Source organism: Cornus florida, unplaced genomic scaffold, assembly GCF_030987335.1.
Source record: "Cornus florida cultivar Cherokee Brave unplaced genomic scaffold, ASM3098733v1 CherokeeBrave_3.0.0_Hap2_Chr02, whole genome shotgun sequence".
Classification (NCBI taxonomy): Eukaryota; Viridiplantae; Streptophyta; class Magnoliopsida; order Cornales; family Cornaceae; genus Cornus; species Cornus florida.
In genome coordinates, this window is record NW_026775572.1 from 9,079,687 (window position 1) to 9,085,856 (window position 6,170).

Below are 6,170 nucleotides of genomic sequence, written 5' to 3' on the forward strand. Positions count from 1 at the left end.
ATATTTTATTCAAATTAAACTCATTTTATTTGATTTTGACTTTAATTTTTTACTCAATCTAAAATTCAAATATAAATATTTTCTAAAAGAGTCGAATTTGAGAAAAAGTGAGCATAAATGATCGTGTTTCACTTCTATTTTGTACAATATCTCATTTTGTATGATTCGTTTTATATTAATAATGATGCCCGTAAGATTCAATCTTGATACTCACATTCATGCATGAACTTCTGTGTTAATTGGGATTACGTGTATTTGCATCAAACCTAATTTTATTTCGTGTTTTAACGACCTCCATTCCAATCAGCCTAATATAAACTTATTGCTACGATTTGGATTGAGCTCAATCTGACGGTGTTTAGAATCAAGCTTGACTGACTAGGCTTATGGTTTGTCGTATTAGGTTTGGATTTTATTACATTTAAGTTCAAGTTGTAAATTTATTCACAATTTCGGACTTGGTAGATATAAAATAAGAAGGTAAAGAAAAAGACTATTAATGAATCACCCTTCGTACTTAACAAATTTTTTCCCCTCCAAATATGAACGAAAACAAATAAAAAAATATATGCAAGAATAGTATAAAAATTAAATTACAATATTACCCTTCATAATTATTAAATAAACTCAGTAAAACACATTTTTGTTTAGGGGTGGCCACGAAACAGAACAGAACGGATCGGATCTGATTAGACATCAATCCGAATCCGATCCGCTCCCAACGGATTAAACAAATCTTAATCCGTCACAAATTCGTTATCCCACGGATCAGATCCATGTAATAACGGATCGAATCAGATTGGATTCGCGGATTTGGTTTTATCTAAATTATCCATTATTATTTTTATAATTAATATTATTTATTATTTTTTTTTTTTTTAACCATAACCCAATAGATAAAATTTTAATTTATTAATATTAATTTATATATTTAAATAATTATTAACTAATACATCCTTATAGTCCATTAAATTATCATTAACTAATTAAATTAACTAATATAATATTTTAAAATATATATATAATTTTCAAGGATTGGATAGTATCGGAATTTTAACAGCCAAATCCGTAATCCGATCTGTGAGTTACGGATTCGGTTCTTTTTTAATCCACCACCGATCCATGGATGTAACAATCCGATCCTATTGTCGGATTTGCAAATTCATGGATTATTTGCCCACCCCCTACTCAATATTAGCAATCTTTATCCTTCCTTCTCTCTAACAAATGAAACAATATGTTTCCTCCTTTCCTTCCATGATCCATCCAACCAGACAAAAAGAGAAAGGGACATTATCCTTTCCCTCTAGAGATATTACATTCATCCATTCTTCTCTTCTTTCTATCCAATTTTCTTTTACTTGCCAAATAGAATATAAGATATAAGATGTTAGGTTCACCCTTCTAAGCCCATAACCCTATTTTGTTCCAATTTGAACCGGGACAAGAACCAGTTACATTCTTCCTCATTCGATAACTCTTGCCATCCAACAAAAAAATTATTTGATTATGTTGCATACCGTATTTAAATAGGAGTAGTAATACATAAAATATATGTGTTCACTTGGATTTGTTTTAGATCAATGTGTAATGATTTAAAAATAATAATAATGTTATATACATGTATGTATAAAAGTCATGTCTCTCCTGGCTTAAGAGTTGGTTTGTGTGGGCAACCCTAGGTAAGGAATTCAATGATTTATGGAGAGAGAAGAAAAACAATATGTATACTTAATTAAAATCGAAAATACGCAGGATAACTCACGCAATTTTAAAATAAAATTTTCTGCCTGTTTAAAGTGAGAATTGTTTGCTTTGTTTTTTATTTGTTATTATTATTATTATTATTATATCTTATCCAAATGCATATAAAATAAATAAATTTTTGTATTTTCTTTACTTCACTTTCGTTTACTTTCACTTTCACTTTCACTATTAATTTTCGTATAACTAAATAGACCCTTACATTCATTTCACGGGGATATGTATGTGCCTTGGGATTATTTTTATTTATTTTAATTGTTTACAATGGCAAGAATTACTAAACTACCCCTCTTGTAATGTTAGCATTAAGCTTGGTGCATATAAATATTTTTCTTTAAAATTAAAGAGTGGAAGAATTATCAGTATTGTAAATTAACATGTATTGAAACTCCTACGGTCAACAAAATTTTATTTGATGTGTAGAAGGGTTTATCAATTTTTTTAAATTGTTTTTATCCGTTTCCTCTAAAAGACGAATAAATTTATCTTGGATGCTAGAAGGGTGATCAAATTCTTTCTAATTTTTAAATATTATTCGTTTTTAAAAATAATATTTACACGTAATGGAAACTTTTTGGATAAATTATATTGACCACTTCTGATGTTTGGACAAATTACACATAGGTCAACAATTCAACATTTATTAGTCTTACTTCCTCTAAACCCGTTTCATTGTTGGTCGAAAAAGATTTTGAAGATAAAAAGTTAGTAAAACCCTTATATTATAATAATATATTATATTGCATCTTATAAAAAAGAAAGAAAAAAAAAATCATGGTTTTATAAAATTTGATCAACAACTTTATCGAAAATAAATCTCTAAGAAAGTCATTGAGCACACATGCCAAAACTCAGGGAGGTCGTTGAACTGTTTACCCTTGTATAATTTATCAAAACCTTAAGAAAGATCCATGTAATTTACCCAAACTTTTAAATGACCTGCGTAGTATTTTACATTGATCAAGTGGAATAAGAGAAAATCTGTTGAACTTAGTTCCATCAAAATTGAAATATATTTATTAAAAAGGACAAGTGAAGAAAACATCCCTAAACTAAAGTATATTCCACGTAGCACTTTTACCCGTTATTTAAAAAAGTATGCAAAAAATATCCCTAATCATTTCAAACTGTGCAAAAATACCCATGACATAAATTAGTGTTATAATACTCGTTTTGCCCTTTTACTGTTCCAAAAATGCCCAATGGGGTATATGTTATGACCCGAATTCTATGGCTCAGGTCGCGAAGAAAAGAAAAGAAAAGAAATAAATAAATAAACTCATTTGAGTAAATAAATAAAAAGTAAATAAAAATAAAATTATTATTATTAATTAATTAATTAATTAAATGTATGTCATTTAGTTGACAATACAATAAGTTTGCATTAGGCAACCTAAAATAGACATATATGGTGGCAAGTAGACTAGTGTTATGGGGTTCGGACCTTGACAATCTCTCTGACAGCTATGGGGTGTTACCAGTGTGCATAGGGACATTTTCATAAATATGTCAAAAAATGAAGTTTGGAGTTTTTTCATTGGAAAATTATGAGAGCTTCTTTGAAATCTTAGAAGTGTACTGGTGAAGACAAATTTCAATTTTGAGGTCTAGATAATTTAATTTGCTCATTACGCTTTCTCAGATATAGGGCATGTCTGCTACTGCCAGAGTTTTGATTTGTCTTTCAACATTACTAGGGAATGTTATGCCTATCTGAAGCATCCTCACCATTCAGTGTGGCAATGGTTTTCCATGTATAAAGCAAGTGTTGGGTGCTTAGCCAACATGCTTAGACATGGTTTCCACCTGATGAGCGCTGAAAAGTGCGTATTTAAACCTCTTAAGCTCAGACATTCTAGTACCTTTATCTATCTTACTTTACCGTTTTAGATTGATTTCGTATTATTTCCATTTTCAGGTACTTATCCCGAAAATAAGCTAACTCAGCAAAATAAGAGTATAAATGAAGCAATTTTAGGATGAATCAAAGAAAGGAACTAAGTGGAAGCAAAAGGAAGAAAAAGGTGAAATTCAACATTTTCGATCGATCTCAGATCAAAGTTCAATCGATCCAACATGATCGATCTCAGTACTTCAAGATGGATCAGAGCCATGATGACATTTTCAGATATCTCAAAAGTTCGATTGATCTAACATCATTCTTCGATCGATCAAACTGTCTTGTCCTTATCCAAATAATTGATCTTATCTAGTTGTACCACCCTATCAACCACTTTTATCCTTTTCCCAAAAATATCTTCAAAATATCTCAGATTTGTCTTTATCCAGAAAGCGCCACCATTGAGGATCGATCCAGCCTAAGTTCGATAGATCTCAGCCATATTCGATCGATCCAAATCCAAGGTTCGATCGATCGAACTTCCTCCAGTGCAAAAAAGTTAAATCTCCAGCTCACAAAAAGTTGTCCTTTATCTAATCATTGAGGAATATTTTGTGCACGACCCCGGCTCATTTTGTGTGTCATTTGACCTACCTATATAAGGATAAGGATTACTTTTTACATGATATCACCTCATACCACATCATACCATCTCATACCTTATAAGAACTCTTGGAGAGCAAGCTTAGAGGAGGAGGAGGCTAGAGACACCATTGGAGACTCTTCATCAACCAAGGAGCAAATCTCTACCATGGAGTTAGCCCTTGAGAGTTGGAGAAGCACTACCATGAGTGGCTAGACATCCTCTTGGGGCTGTAATTAGCCCCAAGCATGCTTTCTACATCTTGATCTTGTGTATTATTGAGGGATTAGTGTTGTAATACATGTTTTGGCACTTTTATATAGATAGATCTTATTTATTCAATAATTTATGTGATTTAATGCTTCCAATTGATCATTTTATTCTATACATGTGTTTATGTATGCTAAAATAGATGTTCATGTGTTTGTCTCTATTTCTTATGTTATTGATGTATGTCTATGTGTATTAATGTCATAGATCTAGAGATTGTCAAAATATAGTGCTTAAAGGAATGCTCTTGTAATTTTCTAGATGGTTCATGCTCATTTTTTGATGGATTGTACCTCTCTCTTAGCTTAATTAGTTTAATTTCATGTCATTAGCTTAATTGTAGTGTAATGGTAGCATAGTTGTTAAATGGGAGGACAATCCATGCTTGTTGTTTGATGTCCCATACTTTTGAATGCAAGTAGCATATGTCTCTAACCTTGTGGTGTATTTGGCTTGTGAACTTAATGAAATGATTAATGACTTGTTAGATATATTGTGTTTTTCACATGCTATTTAGACAATATATACTTAATTGTTAGATATATTGTGTTTTTCACATGTTGATTAGACAATGTATGCTTAATTGGTCACCCTTGCTAATTGAATCAACCAAACACACACACACACGTCAATATTGCAACACACATTTCCCTCATTAGTCACTTGTTAAAGGTGTAGAAAAGCATTGCTTAGTGGTGACCTATAAACCCCAAGATCTCTCTCTCTCTTACTTACTGTTTGTTGCATTCAATTATTTAATTTAATTTGCTATTTAGTTTAATCAACCAACAAACTATTTGTTTGATCACTCGACATACTAATCCTAATAGCGATTCCACAACCAAGTACGACTCAAATCCCTTGGGACGATCCCTACTCACCCTAACTATATTTTTAGTAAAGGTAGTAGTGACTTCTATAAATGTAAAACTTGGCCCTCGCCTAAATTGCACACTCTCTTAAGCTTGTGGTGCGGCGACAACCCATCACCACCACCTTTAAGTAGTGGCACGAGGAGGACATCCGGTGGCGCACAGGACAAGTAGAGTTTGTGACGGCCCTGGATTTTCAAACCCAGTGCGTCCTGTACTGTCCCATAAATGGATTCGAAATGCGGAAGCAAATAATAAGACAATGGTCTCCTAAGGCACAACACACCTCTAAGACACTTTGAAAACCTTCCATAAGGTCGTGGAACTTAATGAGAACTAACGTGAAAGCAAAAGATCGAAAAAATAACAATTAATCCCCCTGGGGCAAAATAGTCATTTATGAAAGTATGAATTCCGGTGCCATCGAGCACACCGCTGTGATGACAACGAAAAACTAATCAAGATGGACTCAAAAATCGCATGATTCGGAGTCCGGACGAAAGAGAAACGACAAGACGAAGAAAAATGAGCACTTAAGGCTAAAAGGGTAAACTGGTAATTATTCAGGAAGATCCGAGTGCAATCAAGCACATCATTGGAAAGACAGCGAAAAATTAGTCAAGTTTTAACAAAAGTTCACTCGATTTGGAGTCCGGACGAAGGAAAACGAGCGAAAACAAAAATCGACATCAGGACGTCGAGACGGGGCACCACGAGCACCCCACGAGCATCCTGACATACTAGGGGAAGAAAAAGGGTTTAGCCATAACTGAGAGCCGAA